Source organism: Pogona vitticeps, chromosome 12 (assembly GCF_051106095.1).
Source record: "Pogona vitticeps strain Pit_001003342236 chromosome 12, PviZW2.1, whole genome shotgun sequence".
In the NCBI taxonomy this organism is placed as follows: domain Eukaryota; kingdom Metazoa; phylum Chordata; class Lepidosauria; order Squamata; family Agamidae; genus Pogona; species Pogona vitticeps.
Genome location: NC_135794.1, coordinates 11933459 through 11945943, shown reverse-complemented (window position 1 = coordinate 11945943; position 12485 = coordinate 11933459).

The following is a 12485-nucleotide window of genomic DNA, read 5'->3' as shown; positions in this document are numbered from 1 at the left end:
GTCAAAGGCCATGGAATCCAGTGCGAGAGCTGTAGGAGAAGCAGCTCTATTTGTTAAGTGTGACTTTTCACTGCTCTCCTCTTTAATTGTTGTCACCCTGAGCTTGGGAAGTGTGCAGGGAGCAATTCACACGGCCCTATGAGCTGTCAATTTTCTTTGCCGTGTCTCTTTGTTCAACTTCCCTCCCACCTAGAGGTTGCCCTCACAGGACCTTGACTCCAAGGGCACCTGTGTCCCCCTCTCCTCCCAGTTCTTATTGGCAGCCCCAAAAGTGCCAAGTCCAGTGTAGGGCTTCTTTCTCATGGGAATGTTGTCCTAGGTGAGAATTTCCCTCCTGGGAAGGTCCATAACAGAGCTGGCCTGGCTTCTGCCTTCGTGGCGCTAAAATTTGGGCTCTAAATGGTCATCGGTAAGAGGCACAGCCTGGCACATGACATGAATCTCAGGGGTGGGATACAAAGCAGGAGACTTGTAGTAACAGCTGCATAATCTCAGTGGGCATCCAGTTATAGGATGAGGTCGAATCACAACTGGTTAAAGAGCAGAAATCAGAAAATACTAGTAAGTGGACAATTCTCTCGACAGGGAGGTGTAAACAATGGGGTTCCTCTAGGTGCAATATTGGTATGAGTTCTTAAATGTGTTCATAAATAGCCTAGGCTGGAGCGACGTGTTGTAGATAGCCCACAGCAAGCTTTTTACTATGAGTTACCTACAAACCAGAGTAAGAGCACTCCTATCACGTGCTTGTTGTAATGTGACAAAAATAGAATTACAGTTTGGCAAGAACAATGCTAGTTGGCCAGTGCCAATGTAGCTGGGGCTGTGCCAGGACGAGGCTGCACTTAGGAGCAAGGGTCAGGATGCATGCCATGAGGGCACGTATGCGAGTGGTCTTTCTCTCAAAGCCCCCCAAACTCCCCCCAGCCCAAAGGCCTGATATCCTCTCTCTCTCATCCGGTGCTGGTGTTCCCACTGGCCTTTTCTCCACCAGTGTCAGAGCTGGGTGGCCACTGGCTCTCCAGTTCTGCTCTCTGTCCTCATCTTCCTTTCTAGGTGATGGATACTCCTCTCTCAGTAGGGTGACCAGTCTGGAGGCTGGGAGGTGGATGCTTTTCTCCTTCTCCTTTCTGGACCCGCAGTTGCACCAACGTCCTTAAAGATATGTATACTGTAGTTCCCTTCTCTAGGGGATTCCATGGCCTCATATTATGTTTCTGAAAAGCCCTCCTTGGTGTTCCTGTTGAGAGTTCTGGTACTGTACTGAATTCCAGTACAAATGCACAGCAGAAGTGCCAGCCGGTTCAGGCAGAATTAGCTAGAAGTTTCCCTTTGTACCCGCCCCTCACCAAACACTAGCACTCAAGAATAACACTCAGGAGGCCTTTTTTATATAAAAGAAAGAAATCTATATTGTACTCACGAAGATAAGCATTTAGAAGGTTTCAGGTAGATACAGGAATAAAAATAGCGAATACAATGTTCTTCTGGTCTGGCCCCACGTGGCTGGAGAGGTCTCCAGGCTCAGTGGGCCGGCATGGAACCTTTACATCTTTCCAGGTGAAGAGCGTGTGCAGGAATGGTGACCAACAATGGTGGTTGAATCACCTCATGGCCAGGAGGGCCGGAAACAGGGGTGGAGCCTCCCTACCCGGGAACAACAAACTTTCTAATTGGTCAGCATGTAAACAAACAAGCAAACAAGTTAGTTTGTGTTGCAGGCCCTTCCCCTTTGAAATTTACATCTAGATTGCTTGACCATCCAACACCCCTTCTCAATCTAGCATGCTAAATTTCAACAAGTCCCATCAAGCTTCGCAGGTTCTGGAAGCGATCTCTTGGTAGAGGTTTGGTCAGGATGTCTGCTCTCATCTCCGTGGACGGACAGTAGGTCATCTGAATGGTACCCCTCTGGACCAGGTCTCGCGCTAACTCATGTCTCGCACTAATGTGCTTGGTGCGCGCGTTCATCTTTTCTGCATGCGATAGCCTGATGCAGCTTTGATTGTCCTCCATCATCTGGAACGGTGTTCCTCCTTCTATCTCGAAGTCCGTCAGCAGCTTCTCCAGCCATAGCAGTTCTCTGCATGCTTCTGCCGCTGCAATGAACTCTGCTTCTGTGGAAGACAAAGCTACAACATCCTGTTTACGACTGCCCCATGAGATAGGACCATCCCCATACATAAAGAGGAAACCACTAGTGGATTTACGATCTTCTGGATCCTCAGCCCAGTCCGAATCTACCATTCCCACAAGTTTTGGAGTGTCACTAGCTGGCAGTCTTATCTTAAAGTCCATGGTCCCTTTCAAGTATCTAACTACTCTTTTTACTGCTGTCCAATCACTCTGTGTCGGTGAGCTGACTTTTCTGCTCAATATTCCTACTGCAGTGGCAATATCAGGTCTTGCAGTAGTTGTCAAGTATAAGAGCTTCCCTATAGCTGCTCTATACTGGTTATTGTCGGGCAAAGGTTCTCCTTTCTCTTTACTTTTGTAAAAATCTGTAGTCATTGGTGTAGCAGCACCATGGGCATCCTGCATACCTAGCATATCTAACAGTTCAAGTATCTTTTGTTTCTGACTCAATAAATATGAGCCATCTGCTGCTTTCTCAATTTGAATACCCAAATAATATGTCGCATTTCCCAGCTCCTTTATTTCTACCTCTTTGCTCAGATTCTGTACTATACCTCTGTACTCCCCTTCTTCATGGGTTGCTACTATGAGGTCATCAACATAGGCTAGAATATATGTGTAGTGTCCATTCCTGTTCCTAGTATACAGGCACTGATCTGCTCTTCCTTGCGTGAAGCCTTGCTGAAGTAGCATTTTGTTCAACTTCTCATTCCAGGCTCTGGCTGCCTGTTTCAGTCCATAAAGGCCTTTCTTCAGTTTGCAGACAAAGTCGGGGTGCTTCTTGTCAATGAAGCCTGGTGGTTGTCGCATGTAGAGGTCTTCTTCAATTTCGCCATGAAGAAATGCAGTTTTGACATCTAGGTGCTTGACTAGCATCTGTCTGGATGCTGCAATACTCAGGAGCATTCTTATAGTGCTGTGTTTCACAACTGGAGCAAAGGTTTCATCAAAGTCTTCTCCATACTTTTGTAGAAATCCTTTGGCAACTAATCTTGCTTTGTAGCGTTCCACTTGTCCATCTGCTCCCTTTTTCTCTTTGAATACCCATTTGCATCCGATTGCTTTCTTTCCTGCTGGTAACTTTGTCAATGTCCATGTTTCATTCTTGTGTAGGGCTTCTATCTCCTCTTTCGCAGCTTGTTTCCATTTGGCTCCCTCTTGTGCTGGCATTTGTTCAACTTCTTCCCAGCTCGCTGGCTCGTCTGTCTGCGGCGACCTTGCAAGGTAGGACAGGCGAAGCGGCGGCACACCTCTGTTGGATCGTGATGAGCATCGGACCTCTGGTTCTGGAACCTCTGGCAGCGTGGTGCCATCCTCTGGTTCTGCAGAGTTGTTGACTGCTTCATCTGTATCCCCTTCTGTTGGTGTACTGATCTCATTCTTCATCTCATCCTCATCTTCCTCTTCCTCTGGTTCGTTTTGTGAGGGCACTGGGATAGGTATGTCTAGGAGAGGTTGGCTGTATTGATTCTGTTCATCAGAGTTGTCTAGCACAGTCCCTCTCTTGTCAGCCTTCCTTTGTTCATCAAAGTGAACCACGTGCCTTGTACTGACCTCACCAGTTCTCAGATTCATGACTCTGTAACCCTTGACACCTGAAGCATACCCAATAAGAATTGTTTGTTCAGTTCTAGAGTCCAACTTATGCCTTTTCTCTTTGGGAATGTAAGAGTATGCAATGCTTCCAAAAACTCTAATGTGTGAGATGTTTGGGACTCTACCATGCCAAAGTTCAAATGGTGTTTTTGTGGTAGCTTTTGTTGGTAGTCTGTTCTGAAGGTAAGTAGCAGTTATAATAGCTTTACCCCACATCCTGGTGGGTAGCTCTGCATCTGCAAGCATGCATCTAGTCATCTCCAGAAGAGACCTTAGTTTTCTCTCAGCTACTCCATTTTGTTCTGGTGTGTATGGAACAGTCCTTCTGTGTAGGATACCTTGTTCCTCAAAGAATGTCTGTGTGTGGTTTGAAATGTACTCACCACCATTATCTGACTGAAAAACCTTAGGTTTTCTTTCAAATTTGTTGCTCACCATGGCCACGTATTTCCTCAGAAGGTTGTGGGTTTCACTCTTGTCCTTCAGTAGGTAGGTGACACAGTACCTTGAAAAATCATCCAGAAAAATTAGAATATATCTGTTGCCTCCCATCGATGGTACATTAATTGGTCCACATAAGTCAGTGTGAATCAAGTCTAACACTTTTGTGCTTCTTTGTTCAGTACTTGAATGAAATGAGGGTCTGACCCCTTTTTCTGTAAGGCAACTTACGCACCTGGATGTTTTGTTACTGTCATGTGGCTTTACCTCAAGTCCTTTGACCAGGTTCCTTTTGTGCAGTTCCAGGATTGCACTTGTGTCTCTATGAGCAAATCTGCGATGCCACAGGTCCAGGCTGCTCACTTCTTCTTGCACCGTCTGCGCTGTGTTGATCTGCACCTGTTCATCTAAGAGACTGACTTTATATATGCCATTAGATTCATAAGCTTCCAAATATATTTCATTGTCCTTTTCAACTGTGCATTTTTCACCATAAAAATGTACATCAAAACCCTTTTTCGCGAGACTTGACACACTGAGCATATTGCAGTCAAGGTTGGGAACATAGACCACGTCACTTACAGTAGTTTCATAGACTGCATTTGGTGTTAGACACATCAAAGTTCCAGACCCCTTGCCTTGCACCTCCACACAGTTCCCATCAGCCACCTTAATTTGCCCATTGGCTGATGAATCAAAAGTTTTAAAAAATGTTTTGTCATGCGTAGCATGCTGTGAACATCCACTGTCAATAATCCATGAGCCTCTATTTCTCTGGTAGCTCGGTGTAACTTCATAAGCTATAAATGCACTCTGTTTAGTTTCTTTCTTTGGCCTTTCTGTAGCTCTGTCCCTCTTGTGACCAGAAGCTGCATTCTTGCCTTTGCTAGCTCTTTGTTCAACTTGGTGAGAGCTCCCATTGGCTGGAGCCTCCTTGTGGGCGTCACAGTCCCTTGATTTATGTCCTTTCCTCCCACAAGACCAGCAGCTGATACGTGATTGGTCGTGGGGCGGAGCCTTTCTATGGCTCCTGTTTTGAATCAGGTAATTTGATCCACTTGCCTCTTGGGAACTGAAATAGCCTACTGCCTGGTTTCTGCATTCATCTCTCAGAGCCTTAACACTGGCATCAAAAGACAACTGTTGTGCATTTACAACTGAGGCAAAAGCATCAAAACGTTCTCCTAGGGATGCTAGCAGAAATCCCCTTTTCATCCTATCAGGCATTTGATGACCAGATGCAATCAGATTATCTGTAATATTTAAAAATTCAGATATGTGTTTTTCACAATCCTTCTTATTATTTAAGCGGATCCTGGTTAAATCCTTAATTAATGCTGCCTCAGTTTGATGGCTTGCAATCCCAAAAGATTCCTCCAGATTTTTGAGCATTTCTTTTGCTGTTTCACAATTTGCAACATAGGCCAATTGTTCATCAGTTAAGTTGCGAAAAATTATTGTTTGTGCAGTTATATCTTTCTTTTCCCATTCTACTTTAGCTTTGCTTTCTTCTGGTTTGTCTGAATTTAAGCAATCATTGAGCTCCATGCCCTTAAATTCCAGTAATAGTCTTTGTTTCCATCTCACAAAATTAAATGAGGTTAAGGCTGGCAATTTAACTTCCTTCTTTTCTGCCATTCCTGCCTCCTTTTCAGCACAAAATCAACAAGCAAACAATAGCAAACTCTCTTCAGCTAGTTTGGTATATTGAGGGGGGGGGAGAAAAAGAAATGCAATATACACTTGGAAAACAACAAACGCCCGAAAAATACTTCTTAGCTAATCTTTTCCTTTTTTTTCTGGCTGTTTAGTCACTCTGGGCCCATAACCTGTTGAGAGTTCTGGTACTGTACTGAATTCCAGTACAAATGCACAGCAGAAGTGCCAGCCGGTTCAGGCAGAATTAGCTAGAAGTTTCCCTTTGTACCCGCCCCTCACCAAACACTAGCACTCAAGAATAACACTCAGGAGGCCTTTTTTATATAAAAGAAAGAAATCTATATTGTACTCACGAAGATAAGCATTTAGAAGGTTTCAGGTAGATACAGGAATAAAAATAGCGAATACAATGTTCTTCTGGTCTGGCCCCACGTGGCTGGAGAGGTCTCCAGGCTCAGTGGGCCGGCATGGAACCTTTACATCTTTCCAGGTGAAGAGCGTGTGCAGGAATGGTGACCAACAATGGTGGTTGAATCACCTCATGGCCAGGAGGGCCGGAAACAGGGGTGGAGCCTCCCTACCCGGGAACAACAAACTTTCTAATTGGTCAGCATGTAAACAAACAAGCAAACAAGTTAGTTTGTGTTGCAGGCCCTTCCCCTTTGAAATTTACATCTAGATTGCTTGACCATCCAACAGTTCCCACCCCAGCCCCTTCTTCCAGGTGCTCCTCCTCTCTGACAGGACAGCCAGGACCTCGACTTCGTCGATCTCCTCAGTTTGACAGCCCATCTCCTGCCAGGCCTTTTCCTCTGGGGTTCTGCCTCGTATTGTGGCAAGGTGGCTTTTACCTCCCCCTAGGCACCAGGGGCAAGCAAGCACTCTCTTTCCTCCTAAGGTCTCTGTCACGGCCTCCACGGGCAGGGCCTTGGTTTGAGACCCACCGTCCTGGAAGTGGGGCCTCTCCTCCTTTTTCCTCCTTTGTCCACCTGTTTTCCCTCCCAGTCTTCTGACACCTCAGTGGAGTCCAGAGGTATCTCACTTAGAGCTCCAGGCCCTGGGTGGGAATGCAATTGCCACTGTCCTCTTCACACAGAGACTGGCCCGGAGATTGACACTGGAGTCACGATAGGTAGTTCACTGAAAACAGTGACTAACTGTTGGGCTGTTCTGTTAGAGTTAAAATCCTGCTGCCATTATTAAAAAACGGAGAGGGAAAAAACCCCTCTGAAATAATTAAGGTCTTACAGCAATCTGTGGTGTTATTTCACCTGTTTACAATGCTTATTCACAATTCTAGTCACTATAGATAAAAAAAGGGTATTGTGCACTGGAGGAGATGCAGAAAAGGCAACCCAAATTATCAAAGAGTTGCAGCAACTGCATGGCGAAGGAATAATTCCAAGAAAGAAAAGTGGGAGGCATCTGAAGAAGTCAGGAGAGCTGCGCAAGGAGCTTTTCGATAAACTGAGATGTGGAAGAGACATGTATACAAAACAGAAGAGAGGCAAATCACTAAGGCAGATAAATGAGCTATCTATATTTTGTAGGAAATAAAGAGGACCTCAGAAGGAGCTCAGGCTTGCAGCTGAGGTGAAGCCCAGTAAATCTATTGATGAACTGAGGGAAACACTAATAAACTTTGGGGAAATGGCAGGAATGAAAGTTAATCGACAGGAAACAAAAATTTTAGGCAAGAATATCTGAAGAGAAGAGGTCCCCAAATTGACAAACACGACGGACTTCCAAGAGGAAAAAAGAATCAAATATCTGGGAATTCAGATAACAAACAAAAGAAGTACACTGATAAAAGATAATAATAGGAAAGTTTTTAAGGAGATACAGAGAGACTTGGAAAAGTGGGATAAGCTACAAGTTTCACTGATGGGAAGAATAGCAGGAATTAAAATGAATGTGTTACCTAAACTGATCTTTCTTTTTCAGACCATACCAATGTTGTTAAAGCAAGCACTCATACAGGAGTTTAAAAGAAAAATAATGAAATTTGTTTGGCAGGGGAAAAAACCCAAGGATCAAAATGAAGGCATTACAAAAATAATAACAAGCCGTGGTTCTTTGCAACATTTGAAATAAGAGGAAAAATAAAGATGCAACTGGTCTGTTGCAGGGCAGTATGGAGAAATGCTAATGGGTGACAGAAAAAGACAGGACTGGTAAACACTCACTTAATGTCCCAGAAGGAAAACAGTGATCAAGCTGGTGAAAACGGGATGCATGATGCGGTGAGGGAGCTGCAGTCCAAGAAATATATAAAATGACACCAAGCTTGTTAAATTGAATTCAGATTTCCAGGGTCAGAGGAGCTGCCTGCAAAAGCACTTAATCTGCAAATAAAATTTTAGAGCCTTTTTCTATCATTGAGAATTCTTGGAGAAACTTCTGAAAACTGGAAATGGAGAAAAAAAGTTATCCTTCAAAAAGGGTAAAGAAAAAAGAGAGAAGACTTGAGAAACTGTCTTACTTACATCGATACCAAGGAAAGTTCTAAAATGAATCTGTGATCACTTAGAAAAGAATATTATGATTACAGCATGGCTTTCTCTTAAAAAAGTTATGTCAGATTGATTTTATATCTTTTTCAGATAGCATTTTAAGCTTGTTAAATCAGGGCCATATTGCAGATACAGAGTACCTTACTTAAACTAAGGCTTTTTAAAAATGGGGATTAAATTACTGTATGCTATTTTCAGATGCTAGATTTGTAATCCTTTCCCTCTCATCTGGCATCTGATTGTTATGTTATCATGTTATACTACTACTACTACTACTGCTACTGCTACTGCTACTGCTACTGCTACTAGTAGTAGTAGTAGTCCAAAACACGAGGCAATCATTCAAAATTGTTTAAAAATTATTGGTATTATATAACAGATACAAGTTTTAAACAAAAACTTAAGTATCTGTTAAATATCGGCGCAGTATATACAGTGGACCCTTGACTTACAGATGGCTTGACTTACAGACTTTTTGAGTTACAGACGTCTCTGGCCGCAAAATTTAGATTTGACTTGCAGACTGAGATTTGACTTACAGACCAGAAAAAAACCAAAATGGAACAAAAACGGCCTGTTACGGGATTAATCGGTTTTCAATACACTGTAGCTCAATGGAGACTTGACCTACAGACTTTTTGACCTGCAGCCACCGTTCCAATACGGATTAATTCTGTAAATCAAGGGTCCACTGTACTGCCTAGACTGTATTTTCCCTGCCTTTCCTGAACCTTTCTTGACCTAAGAAAAAAAGAAACAAAATATCTCCCTCTAGTGGTTGAAGGAGGAATAGCAGCTTCCCATTAATTTCTATGGATGGAAGAGTAGATACCGATCAAATGGTTTTCAATGCATTCCTATGGGAAATGCAGATTTGACCTGAGAACTTTTTGACTTGAGAACTGCCTTCCAATACGGATTAAGTTCTCAAGTCAAGACCCCACTGTATGCTGTTCCTAATATTGCCATTTTTTGTAGCTCTCATTGAGTAATTTCTGAGATCTGCAACTGCTTATAACACTGTGTGAAATTTCTTGATATTGTTCCCAAAGCCACGATGGCCACGGGGACCAATGAAGTGAGTTATATCCACAAGCAAGATGTTCTGGTTTGCCAGGAACATTTTGTATCTTGTTAGTGTTACATACAGCACTGGTGTTACCTGTCTGTCATGGGTTTGGAGGGAAAGTTCCATCCTATGGGGAGTGGAAGGCGGGACATCAGGAGGAGGGGCTGTACTGTATATATATGTGAAGCCTGTGTGGTGAAAGGACACACTGAGAGACACTGAGAGACACTGGGTTGTGACGAAGCAGCAGCTGGGAAGAAGAAGCTGTTGTGGGAGTCTGTGTGTCAGACAGGGTACTACTGTGTGTCAGAGTACCAACCTGATAGGTTCAGGTGTCTGTTGGTTAGCCAGAACTGATAGGTTCAGGGTCTGTGCTTCAAGTAAGGGTTCTGTGTGAACCAAACTGTGTGTATGTATGAGTGAGAATAAGCCACGTTACTTTATCCTATTCACCTGATTGTTTATTTTTCCCTGTGTGTATTTAAAATAAACCTTATTCTTTTTATTGTTTAAAAATCCATCCCTGGTCTGTGTGACTTTTTATAGGGAATGGTTGGTGGCAGCTTAGTGTAACTGTGTGACAGATCCCAGTAGGTCTGGGTTTGTCACATTGATTGGTGTCCAGCGTGTGGGATACGACTGGTCCAGTTGTCCAGTGGTCCAGCAAAGCCTTGGCAAGTGTGCCCAGAGCAAGGGGGGTCTAGTCAGGGACAGTCTGAGGCGCGTAGGTAATCTTCTAGGTGTACCTCACGGGGAGGTGCGCTAGTAGAAGAACGTGCCAACTGGGGAGACTTAGATTAAGGTGCTCTGAGGCAGCCTAGTTTTGGCGGGAAAAAGCTGAGGCAAAACTGCGTAGCAACAGTGATCTAGCTTGCCAGCTGAGAGGCCCAGCAGAGGGGGGTAGGCTCTGACTCGATACTGTTGCAAGTTTAGTGCTGAAGAACAGCAGCAATCTCTAGGGAGAGCTGGTTCTGAGGCAAGAAGAAAAAAAGTGGTCGTTTTATTTTGAGGCTTGACTTTTTAAAGCAGCCTGTTCTGAGGGGGGATTATGCCCTTGACTCGAAGCCAGATGGCCGAAATGAGTGAAGTGAAAGACCCCCAGATTGACCAAGGTTCTGAGGATGAATTTGGCTCAGTGCAGGGTGACAGCACAGGAGAGCAGAACCCAGAACTTAGAAAATTGCTCATAGCCCAACAGCATGAACTGAGGATGAGGCAATTTGAAATGGAGGAAAGGGAAAGAGAAGAAAGGGAAAGGGAAAGGCAGAGGCAATTTGAAATAGAGAAATTGGAAAAAGAAGAAAGATTAGAGAGAGAGAGAATGGAGAGGGAAGAAAGAATGGAGAGAGAGAAAATGGCGTTTGAATTAAAAAAATTGGAACTGATGAATCAGAACAATAATAATAATAATAGGGATACTGAGGGAGGCCAATTGTCTAAAGCTGACCTGAAGAAATTCCCTGTGTACCACAAGGGAGATTGTCCTGAGGTGTTCTTTTCCTTAGTGGAAAGAGCGTTTGTGGACTTCTCAGTGAGGGAAACTGAGAAGATGACCATCATGCGGTCTTTAATCAGTGGTAGCCTGGCTGAGGTTTATGCCGAGATGCCTGAGGAACTGATGAAAGATTTTGCAGAGTTTAAAAAACTGGTGTTTGCCAGACATGGGATAAATGCAGAGCAGCTGAGACAAAGATTCAGGTCCCTAACCAAGAAGCCAGAGCAGACTTTTACCCAAGTGGGGGCCCAATTGGTGAGGCTGCTTGAGAAATGGCTATCGCAGGAGGGGACAGAGACCTATGAACAGCTTAAAGACTTGATAGCACTGGAACAGTTCTATTCAGTCCTGCATGGGGAATTGAAATTCCAGGTGAGGGAAAGGAAACCGAAATCTGTGGCAGCAGCCGCAGAGATTGCAGATTTTATTTCCCAAATAAGAAAGCCCTTGGGTGAGGGGAAATCTGTGGGTAAACCCAAAGAAACCTACAGCAAGTACTCTCAGGGACCAGGGAGAAGCCAGCAAGGGGGAGGGGCCCATGGTGAAGGGAAGCCCTCAGACATGAAACTAAGACCTCAGATTGTGGAGGGAAAACCAAAACAAGATGAGAGAGAATCAAAATACACCAGAAAATGTTATTTCTGTCAGGGAAAGGGTCATCTAATCTCAGAGTGTGAGAAATTAAAGCAGCTAAAAGGAATGGTGCCTCAGAATTCTAGTGGGACCAAGCCAAAAGCTGTGTTCTGTGTCCAGAAAGAGCAAGGCTCAGTGTCACTGAGGGAGCCTGTTGCCATGGCTACTCAGTCTGGAACAGCTACCTCTGCTGATCAGGCTGAGGAAAATGGTCCTCTTATGGAGGTAAAGCGCTGCTTGCTGATAAAAACAGATTCTCAGTTGTTTGAGACAGCTGGGGTGGACGTAGGAATACTTGACCGTCAGTATAGGGGGCTGCGGGACACTTGTTCCCAGGTAACCCTGTGCCATCCAGATATTATTCCTAGGGAGTTTATAATCCCAAATGAGAGCATGAAGGTGGCAGGGATTGAGGGGCAGGTAATCTCTCTGCCAGTAGCAGAGGTGCCTGTCAACTTTCAAGGCTGGAGGGGAGTTTGGAGGCTAGCGATTTCATCGACTCTGCCAGCAGCCGTGCTCGTGGGAAATGACCTGGCTGAACATGTGAAACGGGTGCTAGTGATTACACGCTCACAAGCCACCACAGGGACAGTTCAGGGGGGTAATGATGAGCCAGAGACGGAAGCAGAGGGGAGTTCAGAAGCTGTGGTGGAAACCTTAACCACAGACAGCAGATTTGGACAGGAGCAAAAGGCAGACGCCACTCTCCAAAAGTGTTTTGAACAGGTGACTGACGCCCAGCTAACACCTGAAACCCCAGTGAGATTTCTGGAGAAAAGGGGGATTTTATATAGAGAAACCCTGAGGAATATCTCAAAAGGGGGAGATGGGGTCAGAAGTCAGCTGGTGGTACCTGAAAAGTATCGCCCCATGATCTTACAAAGGGGTCACTCTGACATGTTTGCTGCACACTTAGGGGTGAAAGAGCCCCTTGATTTGATCA